The sequence below is a fragment of the Orycteropus afer genome, unplaced genomic scaffold (genome assembly GCF_000298275.1).
Source record: "Orycteropus afer afer isolate SDZICR_OR568_19922 unplaced genomic scaffold, OryAfe1.0 scaffold00075, whole genome shotgun sequence".
Taxonomy (NCBI): domain Eukaryota; kingdom Metazoa; phylum Chordata; class Mammalia; order Tubulidentata; family Orycteropodidae; genus Orycteropus; species Orycteropus afer.
The window spans coordinates 8,989,257-9,003,221 of NW_006921662.1; the positions used below are offsets into that span (position 1 = coordinate 8,989,257).

Consider the following 13,965-nt stretch of genomic DNA (forward strand, 5'->3'; position numbering starts at 1 on the left):
TTGGAAGTGAGAATGGCCAGACTTCATCTCACCTACTTTGGTCATGTTGTCAGAAGGGACAGTTCCCTGGAAAAGGATATCATGCTTGGTAAGGTGAAGGGTCAACAAAAAAGGGGAAGGCCCTCAGTGAGATGGATTGACACTGTGGTTGCAACAATGGACTCAGGAATAGCAGGGATTGTGAGGCTGGCACAGCACTGGCCAGTGTTTCATTCTGTTGTACACAGGGTCGCTATGAGTTGGAACTGACTCAATGGCACCTAACAACAACAACAACAATACATTGTCAAAGAATAAAATGTTGGGAAGACCAACATAGAGTTGTTAACATTTTATTTTACCAGTCAGGGTATTTATAAATTCTGCTTGTTATCATCAGGAGCTCTGGTGGCACAGTGGTTAAAGCATTGGGCTGCTAACCAAAAAGTTTGTGGTTTGAACCCGCACAGACCAGCTGGTCTGTGGAAGAAAGATGAGGTGGTCTGCTTCCATAAAGATTTACAGCCTTGGAAACCTTATGGGGCAGTTCTACTCTGTCCTGTAGGGTTGCTATGAGTCAGCTTTGACTTGATGGCAGTGGGCTTGGTTTTTGGTATGGCCTATCATCATCAGGGGCAGTGGTGGTTCAGTGGTAGAACTCTTACCTCCCATGAGGGAGACCCAAGTTCGATTCCCAGCCAGTGCACCTCAAGTGCAGCCACCACCCACCTGTCAGTTGAAGCATGTGTGTTGCTATGATGCTGAATAGGCTTCAGTGGAGCTTCCAGACTAAGACAGACTAGGAAGAAAGGCCTGGTGATCTGCTTCCAAAAATCAGCTGATGGAAACTGTATCTATCACAGTGGTCCAAAGTGCAGCTGATGATGGGGATAGCACAGGACCAGGCAGCATTTTGTTCCATTGTGTGGGGTCGCCATGAGCTGGGGCCCAACTAGATGGCAGCCATCACTGCCACCAATCTACCATCATCATATCATTGAAATAAAAAAGAACTAACCATAAAGAAGTGAGGGAGACTTAAGAGAATATTGAATGTGAATTCACAATACTGCCTTTATTTTTCTAGTAAAAGCGTTACTAAGGACATGCAGCTCTCTGTGGGCAGCCCTGGAATCCCCTGGGCCAGCTGACCTCTGGAGGACTCTGCCAGATTCAAGACCTAGGATCCTGCAACTCTGTGTTGACCACACAGACCTGAGGAGTTGTTGGGGGAGGCTGTGGGGCTGAGTCAGCAGAGCTGCCACATGCGGTATGCCCCACCCTGCATCCCCATGGGACTCCAGCTCGTCCTCTACAAAGTTGTGTAAAGTCTGAGGCCTTATTGAGAACTCCTAGCAGAGAAGCAGGCCTAGCATGGGAGCAGCAGGATTCTCTAGGATTTTTTTTTGGTTGTTGTTAAGTGCCGTCAATTTGGCTCCGACTCATATAGCAACCCTGTGTACAACAGAACAAAACACTGCCCAGTCCTGCACCATCCTCACAAACCTTGCTATGCTTGAGCTCACTGTTGCAGCTACCGTGTCAGTCCATCCACTGAGGGCCTTCCCCTTTTTTGCTGATCCTCCACTTTACCAAGCATGATGTCCTTCCCCAGGGAACGGTCCCTTCTGACAACATGACCAAAGTAGGTGAGGTAAAGTCTGGCCATTCTCGCTTCCAAGGCACATTCTGGCTATACTTCTTCCAGGACAGATTTGTTCATTCTTCTGACAGTCCATGGTATTTTTTTTTTAATTTTTATTTTTTTAATCGTGATTTGGGTGAAAATTTACAGAGCAAATTCACTTTCCATACAGCAGTTCACACATACACTTTGTCTCATGACATTGACCACAATTTACCAAATGCAACAGCTAGTATTTTCAGTATTCTTCGCCAACACCATAATTCAAAGGCATCAACTCTTCATTGGTCTTCCTTATTCACTGTCCAGCTTTCACATGCATATGAGGTGATTGAAAACACCATGGCCTGGGTGTTTCATGGCTATTCATAAGGTTTTCACTGGCCAATTCTTTGAGAAGTAGATGGTCCCTTCTTTCTTCCCAGTCTGTCTTAGTTTGGAATTTTGGAAGTTCTGCTGAAACCTGTCCACCATGGGTGACCCTGCTGGTATTTGAAATACCGGTGGCATAGTCTCCAGCCTCATAGCAACACACAAGCCACTGCAATATGACAAACTGACAAATGAGTGGTGGTTCTTTAAGATTAGATATTAGATATCACTTTCCGACTGGACAAAGACCCCAGAGCAAGTAAGGCCTCAAGGAATGCTGGGGTGTCCTTTTCTGAAGGGTTTTTAAGAGGAAACAACTGGTTCTTGCATGTTTGAGGATTTTCTCTTTCAAGAGTGCCCAGCTGGGGTGTGGGGAAGAGGAAAAGAGGAAAGGGAAAACAGCATTCCATCTGCCTCTCTGGCCCATGTAGCTTTTCCCTGCTCCGCCCCCCTCCCAGAGGGAATGGAGAATGAGGTTGGTCCTATGGAAACAGTTTGTACCTGCATTACAAACACATGCCTTTGGGGACCAGTCCTTGGGTTTATTTAGCAGTGCAAGTCCTTGGCTCCTCTGCTACAATCACAACAGGCAGCCAAGGGCATGGGACCTGGTGAGACAGGGCCTTGGAATGTGCCCCTTCCCTTCTCCGGCACCCATGACCCCAGGCCCAGCTGCCCTGGGGACTCATTGAAGCTGTGGTGGTGAAGCCCCCTTGAGCATGCTGGCTACCAGCAAACTGGGTTTGACCAGTCAGATCACCCCTCCAGGATTGGGGCAGAAGTGGAAGTGACCATCCTATACTTTCATTTGACAGGAAGAGTGTAAGAGGAAAATGCAAACAGACTGTAGTTGGGGAAATCTCATGGGTCAAGTCTTTTGTTGATGCTGTCAGCTGTCATCATTTGGGGCCCCAGACTCATGCTGACCTAATGCACAGCAGGATGGGTGGGGCCTTAGTGATCTACAGAGTGGTCATTGGCTGATTTTCAGATGTAGCTCACCAGATCTTCCTTCCTAGTCTGTTTTAGTTGAGAAGCTGTGCTGAAACCAGTTCAGCATCACATCAACACACAAGCTTTCACTGACAGACAAATGATGGGTGTGTATGAGATGCACTGGCTGGGAATCAAACCTGGGTCTTCTGGTTGAAAGGTGAGAATTTTACCACTGAACCACAAGTGTCCCCCAAGCCAGTTGCTGTCAAGTTGATTCTACCTCATGGTAACCCCAGGTGTGTCATAATGGAACTGGGCTCCACAGAGCTTTCAATGGCTAAGTTTTTGGAAGTAGGTATCCAGGTCTTTCTCCTGAGGTGCCTCTGGGTCGACTTGAACCATAAACCTTTCAATTAGCTGCTGAGCGCATTAACCATTTATATCACCCAGATTCTGCTGTGCGTAGGGTCACTATGAGTCGGAGATGACTCAATGGCACCTGACAACAACAACCACCACCCAGATGCTCCCTTAGCCCTTTTAGGACACTCTTATAATGATTGGCTCACAATTTGGTCAGGGAATTCTCTCCTCCCTTCTCTAAGTTCAAAGTGGGTTTCATCACAAATTCCTCTGCTTCAGGAGTTTGAAGGTGAGTTGAGAGTTGAGTGGAATAGCCTTTCCAGTGACTTGCTTGTTCCTTTCCCCAAACATGCAAACTTCAGGCTTTCTGACAGCCCACGGTGCACTGCCCAGTGCCCTCTGTGGAACTCCATGCTGCTCACAGGCTTCACTGAGAGGGAAACTGAGATTGTAACTCAACCAACGTCACATAGCAAGTTCAGGAAAACTGGTTCCTGACCTGTCACACCAGTAGCCTTCATGTTACAGAAACCTTCCCTGACCTTCCCAGATAGGGCAAAGGTGCTACCCTCTGCTGGCCTAGCATCCCTCTGGGAGCCTGGGCACCCCTGCTGCCTGCACCACCTCCCATACCACTGCTTCCTCCCAGCCCCGCCAAACCAGCCTCTGTTAGACCTGGGACTCCCAGTCAGAACCTCAACCCTTCTCGCCTCCCCGAGCCAACATGCTTTCCCACATTTTAACCCACTCTGCTTTAACATGGGTCCTGCCCTCTCCCCCTTGTCCTCATCCAAGATTACTCTCATTGGCTCCTGGGGTACTTCCCCCACACTGGGGTCCTGGGTGGCTTGGACCTGCCATGTGTCTATTGTTGAGCAGAGGTGCCAACCCTTTAAAAAGAACCTAATGAAAAACAGGCTGGGGGTGGGGGCAGAGGGCTGATTAATCACCAGTTTCCTCCAAATAGCCAGGAATGAGTGGGGCTGGGGCTTGTTGCAGCTCGTGGGGCCAGAGAGCTCAGATGTTGCCTTAAAAGGAGAAGGAGCCCAGAGTTCTCCCAGGGCTGGGATTTCTGTTGAGCAGAGCTCCTCGGGCACATAGCAGAGCTGTCTCCTTTGTGCTTATCTGAAAGGGAGTCCCGGCCAACTTCTTTTTGCTTCTAGAACTTCTGGTGCATCCTGGTGACCTCTTGAGGTTATTTTGGCCTGAGTTCCTGTCTCTAGGCTTCATGCTACCATTTGTCCCTTATAGTAAGAGGGGCTTAGGTTAGATATAACACAGAACTTCCACAGGGCCAAGCCACAGGCCTCGGGATGAGAGACCTAAGCAGCAAAAATGCCTTTCCCTTTCGAGAAAGTTTTAGGATTAGGGGAACCCACCAGGTGGTTCGAGAGCCTGGCTGAGAGGCAGGGGAATGGAAAGGATGGCCTCTGAAAGACTCTAACCACCTGTGATGTGTTGTGGGTTCAGAGGCAAGAAGCTCCTGCCTCCCACCTCTCCTATGGCCACATGATGATGCTGTGTCTGTCATCTGACTTAGGATCCAAGTTAAATGGCTTTGACAGGCTCAGATGGGCAGAACACAGCATCTTCTCCTTACCTTGGGTCTTCTGATACTACTTCCTCTAGGAAATCGTATCTGATTTAACATCTCACCAGCTCCATTGCCAAAAGAAGGGAGGGAAAAGAATTGTATGTCTGTCCAGAAGACCCTTAAAAATGAGAACTTGCTGAGGGCAAGGCCCACACTGTCTGTGTTCCACACACAGCTACCACCCACAGATGCCCTGTGAGCCCATTCTGACCACCCCTGAAGTCATCTCTTTCCTTCCTGCAGCCCAGCACATGAAGAGGAGGCCTCTCCCTCTCTACAGAGCAACACTTGCAGGAGGCTGCAAGGGAGGGCTCTGTGGACTCTCCCCAGAGGAAAGGAAGCCTGGGTTAGAAGATACAGGACCCTTTTTTGTTTAGAGAGTTCATTTTCCAGCCACTTCCCTGAAAGCAGGCAGAGGTGAGGAGGGCAGGGGTGACTGGCAACTACTACAGCCCTCATGTGATTTCATTGCATAAATTCAGAAGCATTAGTTCCTCCTCAGAACAAGAGCTAGGTGAGGCATAGTCAGATAGCTCCAACTAATCTCATGCTGTGTCCCCAGGGCTGCTTGGTGAAACTCCTGGAGGCTCTGGCTGGAGTCTCCCAGCTGGGGCAGGGACTCTGGGCTCCTCTACTCTGCGTGTGGTAGGCTGTCCTCCAGGGCCTCAGCTGAAGTCCTTCAGAGGATTTGCAGCCTCAGTGTGTGGGGTCCAGAGCTGACTAAACAGCATTTTACCTTGGCCTGAACTATGACCTGCTTCTTGTTTTTCCTGAACACGATTCTATTAGCCAGGAAAGCACCAGGGCAGTATGTGGCATCTCCCAAGCCTGCTCCCAGTGCCTAAACCCCTTACCACCTTTGCTTTCTGCAGCCATGCCCACCCCGACCCCCACCATGTCTCGGAGCCCACTTATTCATCCTCCTGCTTCTCCAGGGTTGAGGACCTGGCCTCACTCCCCATAGCCACCTGGTTACCTCCTGGAATCAGGCACAGCAGCTGCCAGGGTTATCTGTTTACAAAGCAGGGCAGGGAAGAGCTGAGGGCCTACCAACAGCCTCCTGGGGAACAGCTCCCTGACAAGGCTGGTGTGAGGGGTGGGGCAGGCAGCAGGGCACGGGCTGGTGGGGACCAAGGGCAGTCGCCCACTCCAGTCTCCTGCCTCCTTTTCCATAGAACAACAGCCCTTTATTATTTTCCATCAAGAGAAAGAGTCTAGATTCTCCTGATGAGATGTTTAAGGAGGTTCAATTGCCCTTTGGGGAAGGTGGTATTTCTGGGCCTGACAGTGCTGGGAGGCTGCAATGCCTGCTTCCCTTGGTGGTCTGTGGGACAGGAGTCCCCTACTTAGTCCAGTTCATCAGATAGAGCTTCAGATCTTTAACAACTGATACTGATACTACCCCTGGAAAGCCCCAGGTTCCCTCCAGGGCTGTCAGGACAAGTGGGATTGTTCCAGAAAAGTTCTGACCATGGTGCACAGGAGCTCATTGGCCTTGTTCATATTGCAGCCCTGCCACCAACTAGCTGTGTGACCTTGAGCAAGTTATTTGCCCCCTCTTAACCTATTGTCTCATCTGCCCAATGGAACTGACCACCCTGGGCCCCCTCACTGGGTTGTAAGCAGTAGAGTCAGGATTCATAATGAGGTCCTGATGCCCAGAAGGGTCGGAACAGGAGATAAGCTGTGATGTTTCTGGGTCCCCAGTGAAAGGTACATAAGCCACAATGTCAGGGCCTGTCTTCTTCCTCCTGCTCACCTGCCCCCCTGTTCATCTTAGTATTGTTTGTTGTTGTTGTTATGTGCCGTCGAGTCGGCCCCGACTCATAGCGACCCCTCCTTGGGTTTCCGAGGCAGTATCACTACGGAAGTAGGATTGCCCAACCTTCCTTCCGAGGAGTATTGTTTAGCAGGATAAAATTAAGCTCTTACCCAGTGGCCTATAGAACTGCATTTTATACTTTTCCATGGAAAATTAAATAATCACATCCCAAACCTTGGAAACCTACCTAGAGGCCTAGAAGCTGGGAAGAGACCAACTGCTTTAGGAAGCATCTCCCAACCCCAAGTAGTCCCATGGTGACAGGGGCAGGGGTAGAGTGGGATGGGGACAAATGTCATCCCCATGAACAACAAAAACTAGCACTTGTAGGGATCTATCTGTGCAGGCCATAGGCCTTACTCATCCATGCATTTGTGACTTCATTCATCAAACATAAATGGAAGTGTGCCAGCCCTGTGCCTGGGACCCAGTGCTACCCTCACAATTTAGGGGGTGTTGACAGACAAGGGGACAAGTTGACATCAAAGTGTATGTAGCAGAAGGTGCTGAGAACAAGCATCCCCTTGCCCAAGACGTATTGCTTCAGCCAAGAGCATCTCTTGAGGATGGCTACAGAATCACTGCAAAACCCATTGCAATTGAGTGGATTCTGACTCATGGTGACCCCATGTGTCAGAGTAGAACTCCTCCATAAGGTTTTTTTGGCCTTGATCTTTATGGAAGCAGATCGCCAGGTCTCACTTTTGCATCTCCACTGGGTGGGTATGAATCACTAACCTTTAGGTGAGTAGCTGAGAATAAATCCTTTGTGTCACCCAGGACCCTAAAAAAGCCAAGTAGCCCCTTTCTCAGCCATTTTCTGGCTGAAGTTCCTCCACTCCTGCCCTGGCTCAGGGACAGGGCCTTGGCACCTCCCAGCAGACCTCTTTTTGGTCATCTTAGCCCTGACCCTTCTAGCTCATCCTATGACCACCTTCCCTATTTCAGAGCCCTCACTATGGAGAAATGTTGACCATCTCCACCAACCTTGCAAGAGGAGTTCCGAATGGCCCCTTTCATTCACCTCTCTTAGCTATAGAGGCCTATGAGGAAACTGAGACCCCAGAGGATAAAGACCAGAAAGGGGGGAAGACAATGGGGAATGAGGGTAGAGTAGAGCTATAACCTCCACTTAAGTTAACACCTCTGGAAACACACTTTTTTTTTTTTTTTTAGTGGAACGTTGAAGGGTTTGTATACACAGACCCACACTCACACTTGCCTCCTGTCCCTAAAAAACAGGAACTCAAAATAAAATTCTTAATGTGGGCTTGGGGGCTTTATCATATAATGTGGGGGCTGCAGGACTGCCTTCCTTTTGTCCTTTTTGAGACTAACAATGACTGCATTGCCAAAGCCCCCAGCCCCTGACCAAAGCTGGAGGGCATCTAAAAATGCCCAGCCAGGGAGCCTGCATGTGGCAGATGCTCTATAAATGCCTGTGGGTGATGACAACAAAAGTGCAACAGGCAATAGCCTGGGATTAAACACCATCCTCAAATAGCCCACGTGGAGACTGTCAGCAATGGAGAGGGGTCAGGCTCAGGGAAACCCCATACGTGGTCCCAGTACAGCCCCTTCTATTGGAGACCAGCAGATGTCCCAGGCCTCCCCTACTCCAGCTGGAATCTCTGATGGTAGAGTATGAGAGTGAATCCACATCCAATCAACATCTCAAGCAAGGTTGGAGGCCTGTGCCCCTTCACCTCACAAAAGAACTCAAGCCACTTGGGTACAAGCCTCCAACATGCTCAACTCCAGAGGGGTTATCTAAGGCACACCCTGGGGGAATTTGTGCACCTGGTAAGCCCTGAGCTGAGAAGCCAAAGCCCATGCAGTCACAGAGCTAAGAAAAGCTGTGCTCCTGCAGGCTTCCCAAATGCCCCCTACTCCCCCATCCCACCCTGCTTGACCTCTCTCTGGCTTCCCAGTGTCACTGTGAGCATGTGAGGCAACTCTCATGGGGCTGGTGGGCAGGCTCCAGCCTCCTGGAGGGATGGCCACAGATGGCCAGGGCTCAGGACTGGAAAAGACACTGAGCTTTCTGAAGAAGGATGAGGCAAACTCAAGCCATCCTTTCTACCTGGTGAAGAACAGTAGAGAAACTCTAAAGCTGGAAAAGCTCATTTCAGAGGTTTAAGCCCCATATATCTAAAGGGCAGGGTCCCCCAACTCTGGTTGCCAGTCCACCTGAGAAGTCAATCCCTGACCTGTGCTCAATCCTTTTTCCCAAATCCTCAATCCTCAGAGCCTCCCAACAACTTATTCTCATGTAATAACTAATAATAACTCATGTCTCCAGCATAATAAGGAGCTCTGGTGGCGTAGTGCCTAAGGCACTTGACTGCTAACCAGAAGGCTGGTGGTTCAAACCCACTAGCCACTCCTCAGAAGGTTGGGCAATCTACTTCTGTAGAGATACTGCCTCAGAAACCCAAGGAGGGGTCACTATGAGTCGGATGAGAAACAATACCTAACTTAATGAGTGGTATGACAAGCTGTTCTATTTGCTTCACATATATTAACTCCTTTAGTTCTCACAACAACTCTACTAGGTATTTACTATTATTATCTCCATTTCACAGAAAAAACAAAACAAATAACAGAAACCCAAGATCACACAACTATTACATGATGAAGCAAGGATTCAAACTAAGATTCTCCAGCTCAACAGTCTGCATTTTTAACCTTTATGGTAACTGTTTTGCATGAACAGGGCTGCAGGCTCAGCCAGTCACTCTTGTACCTCAGTGCCCAGTCCAGAGATAGCTCTTCATCTTGACCACCCAGCACTGAATTGAGACTAATATTAATAGTGATATCCTTGTTGTTGTGTTGTTATGTGCTGTCAAGTCAGACCCGACTCATAGCGACCCCTCCTTGAGTTTCCGAGGCAGTATCATTACGGAAGTAGATTGCCCAACCTTCCTTCTGAGGAGTGGTTGGTGGGTTTGAACCGCCAGCCTTCTGGTTAGCAGTCAAGTGCCTTAGGCACTGCACCACCAGAGCTCCTAGTGATATCCTTAGCCACCATTTATTAAGTGCTTACAAGGTGCCAGACATTGTGCTAAGTGCTTTGCACAGGTCATCAAATTTACTCCTTTGTACCTCCTCAGAAGTGGGCACAACTTGGTGAAGCTCCAGTCTCAGCAGGAGGAAGCATGAGGGAGGGGCTGGGGCAAGAGTGAGGGGCACTCTTTCAGCTGGCTGGGGGAAGGAGGAGCCCTTCATATGAATTCTATGGCCTGACTTTCCACTTTTCCCATAAGCACTTTAAGGTGGTGTTAACAACCAGCACATCATCATCAAAAAACCAAACCAGTTGCCATGGAGTTGATCCCAACTCATGGCGACCCCATGTGTTGCAGAGTAGCATTGCTCCATAGGATTTTCATGGCAGATCTTTATTTCTGAGGTGCCTGTGGGTCAGTTCAAACTGCCAACCTATCCATTAACTGTGCCACCCAAGGACTCCTTCATATACATTATCATACAAAAAAAAAAAAAAAAAAAAAACCAAAGCCACTGCCATGGAGTCAATTCCAACTCATAGCAACCCCCATTGGGTTTCCAGGGCTGTAAATCTTTACCGAAGCAGACTGTAGCACCATTCCCCTGCAGAGCAGCTGGTGGGTTTGAACTACCAACCTTTCAGTTAGCAGCCAAATGCTTAACCACTGCACCACTAGAGCTCCTCTACTTACTATCCAAAAAACCAAACCCTCTGCCATCGAGTTAATTCCAATTCTAGCAAGCCCCATTGTGTTTCCAAGGCTGTAAATCTTTATGGAAGTAGATGCCTCATTTTCTTCCGATGGAGCAACTAGCTGGTGGGTTTGAACCACCAACCTTATGGTTAGCAGCCAAATGCCTGACCCACTACACCACCAGAGCTGTTACACATCATCATAGTGCCTTAGAAATAAATGGTGGAAAATTCACTACTTTTGGAGTTATAACTTTTGAATGAGGTGTTATGGCCTCTGGGGGTAGATGTTATCATTTTTCCAATTTTGCCGGTAGTGTCATTCTTGAATAAATTATGTCAGTAATAATAAGTGGGAAAATTGGGGTTCAAGCTCAAGTCTCTTGGGCTCTAATGCATATCTTTAACTACTACTGTACATTCCCACTGTCACATGAAATACTAAGGAATGAATGCCATCTTACTGCCCGGAGCCCCCAGCAAAGCACATAGCACAAAGCTGATGGGGCCATGTGGGCACTCAGTCATTCAGCCATGCAAACACACTTCCTGAGTGGCCACTCTGTACAAGGCACTTGCTCAGCTCTGGGTACACATTGATGGAGAGAGTTGGTGAATGGGATGTCATTGGCCCCACCACCAGAGGGAAAGGCATCCAGCTTTCCCTTGGATTTCATGTCCAGGCTGAGAGGAGGGGCCTTTTTGTAGGAAAGGGTCCCATGACTTTTGCTAAGGCAACCTGAAGAGAATAAAAACTGTGATCAGAAGTCCATTGAACTTCTAATTTTTATCCTACCAGGCATCAGTATCTATAGCCCAGGGACCTCTACATGTATCTGAGTAAGTTTTCAATCCTCAGGTTAGTTTTCCCAGTGCTCAGCAATGAAAGTTTTAAAATAAAAAGATCTATGTGCTTCACTAAAGGGCCAAAAAGGAAATAAAGGTGGAGAAACTATGTTCCAGTCCACAGTCAGGCTTGGAAGGAGAAACTCAAAGATACATGGATGGTGGCAACCACAGGAGTTGGGCTGGCCTGAGGAGGATGTCTGGTTGAAAGGTAGAAAGATCCACATGGGTTTTCTGACTGAGCCAAACACTAAACCTGAGAAATAACTCATAGGCGGTAATATATACGCAAGTATAGCACCACGCCAGAAAGCCCTAAGGGATTGAGAATGGCGCCATACAGAGCCGTTTGAGCTGATTCCTGAAGGAGGAGTAGGAATTTGATAAATCATTGTTGTTGGTTGCCTTTGAGTTGGCTCTGCCTTATGGCAACCTTATGTACAAAAGAATGGAATGTTGCTTGGTCCTGTGCCACCTTCACAATCGTTGGTATGCTTGAGTTCATTTTTGCTATTCATAAGGTTTTCACTGGCCAATTTTTTCTGAAGGGGAAAAAAGTCCTTCTTTCCAGTCTGGCTTAGTCTGGAAGCTCTGCTGAAACCTGTCCACTGTGGGTGACTCTGCTGGTCTTTGAAATACTGGTGGCATGCCTCCAGCCTCACAACAACACACAAGCCACTACAGTACAATTGTAATCTTTACTGAAGCAGATTGCAAGGCTTTTCTTTCATAACACTACTGGGTGGGTTCAAACAGCCAACCTTTAGGTTAGTAGTTGACTATAAGCCATTTGTATCACCAAAGAATCTCGAGTAGGAGTTAACCAGGTGAAAATGGGTGGAGAAAGGCCTGTGTGTATTTTCAACGCCTTCTAACCTCAGGGGCTCATCTTCCATCACTGTATTGGACAGAATTCTGTGGTGGTCCATAGAGTTTGCATTGACTAATTTTCAGAATTAGATTGCGAGGCCTTTCCTCCTAATCTGTATTAGCCTGGAAGTTCCATTGAAACTGTTCGCCATGGATAAGCCTGCTGATAATTGAAATGCTGGTGGCATAGCTTCCAGCATAGCAACACACAAACCACCAAAATATGTTAAACTGACAGATTGAAGGTGGTAAATAAAGAGGAGGAAAGAGTAGCGGGAAAAATCAGAAGCATGTCTGGGAGGGAAACAAGAAGAGAATGTTTGCCTCCTTGAGCATTGTCTCTGGAAGAACCAGAAACGGACTCTAGAGGAAGATGGTGAAAGGAAGATTCAGATAAGTAGAAAAACAGTCAGAAGTCTGGGCCTTTTGGAAGTGCTCACTCCTCATCCATTGGCATGCCACCCTGCCCCACTCAACCCCACATCATAGAGATCTTGGCCATGCCTGTGAGAAATGCCTACACAAAAGCATAGACTCCAGGGAGAACTTGACAAAGTAGTTTGAGTTGGAATGTAAAAAGGACTCCTGGATGAACCCTCCAGTCCCTTCTGCACCCAGGTGCCCAGGAAAACTCCAGAGTCATTAAGATGAGTAACTTAGAGCCAGGTCTTGAGTATCTGTCTGTAGGCCATGTGAAAGGGATTGAGGGATAGGCCAGAGGGAAAGACCTGGGCAGGGCCCAGAAGGAAAAGTTGATTGTGCCCAGGCCTAGGAGAGCCAGGAAAGCAGATATGGCAGATATGGCAGACTTCAGAAGGACATGTTGAGGGGAGGCTTCCCTCTGCAGTATCACCCACTATGTTCTTTCCCAAGCTTTATCCTACAACTTGGTACTTTTGCACAGGCATTTCTCCACCCATTTCCACCTGGTTAACTCTTACTTGAGGTCCTTTGGTGATGCAAATAGTTTATACTCAACTACTAATCTAAAGGGAGCTCTGGTGGCATAGTGCCTAAGGCATTGACTGCTAACCAGAAGGCTGGCAGTTCAAACCCTCTAGCCACTCCTCGGAAGGAAGATTGGGCAATCTACTTTCGTAGTGATACTGCCTTGGAAACCCAAGGAGGGGTCGCTGTGAGTCAAAATTGACAGCAGTGAGTTTGGATTTTTGGTTTACAAATCTAAAGGTTGGCTGCTTGAATGCACCCAATGGTGCTGTGAAAGAAAGGACTGGCAATCTTCTTCCATAAAGATCATAGCCTAGCAAATCCTATGGAGCAGTTCTACTCTGTAACATATGGGGTTGCCAGGATTGTAATTGATTTGACAACAACAGGTAACTCCTACTCATCATCTAGGATTGAGCTTCGTCTGCTAAGGGAAGTGAGCCTCAGTTCTTCCCTGTGCTCCCCACTACGCTCCCTTTCTTTCCTTGCTTTCTTGTTTTGGCCTTTGTCTCTTTATGTATCTCCCCCATGGGACCAGGGGCTCCCCAAGGGCAAGGAGCATGGCTTTTTATTCGCTGGATCCCCAGCACGTAGCATAATGGCTGGCACACCAGAAGTGCTTGACAGATAATTGTGAATAAATGAATGAATGAATGATGTCCCCCAAATGAAGCCAAATATGAGCTTGAAATGATAAAGGCCAAGAATGGTTTCAGAATAAGTAAGCCAGGATTTGAGCATAAATAAATGAATATTTATATTCATTTACATTTAGTAATAGTCCGTTTAGGCTAAAAGGCTATCAAAATAGGACTGGGAAAGAGCTGCAACATCTGAGTAAACCCAGCCTTACTCATATGGAAAAGAGAAAGCTTTCAAGACCT

At 47.9% G+C, this 13,965-nt stretch overlaps 1 protein-coding gene across 1 annotated transcript in view; it reads right to left on the reverse strand.

Moving 5' to 3' along the window:
- LMOD1 (leiomodin 1) overlaps positions 1-13,965 on the reverse strand; it is a 57,954-nt gene that overhangs the window by 6,563 nt on the left and 37,426 nt on the right. The gene's annotated exons all lie outside the window — the stretch shown is intronic.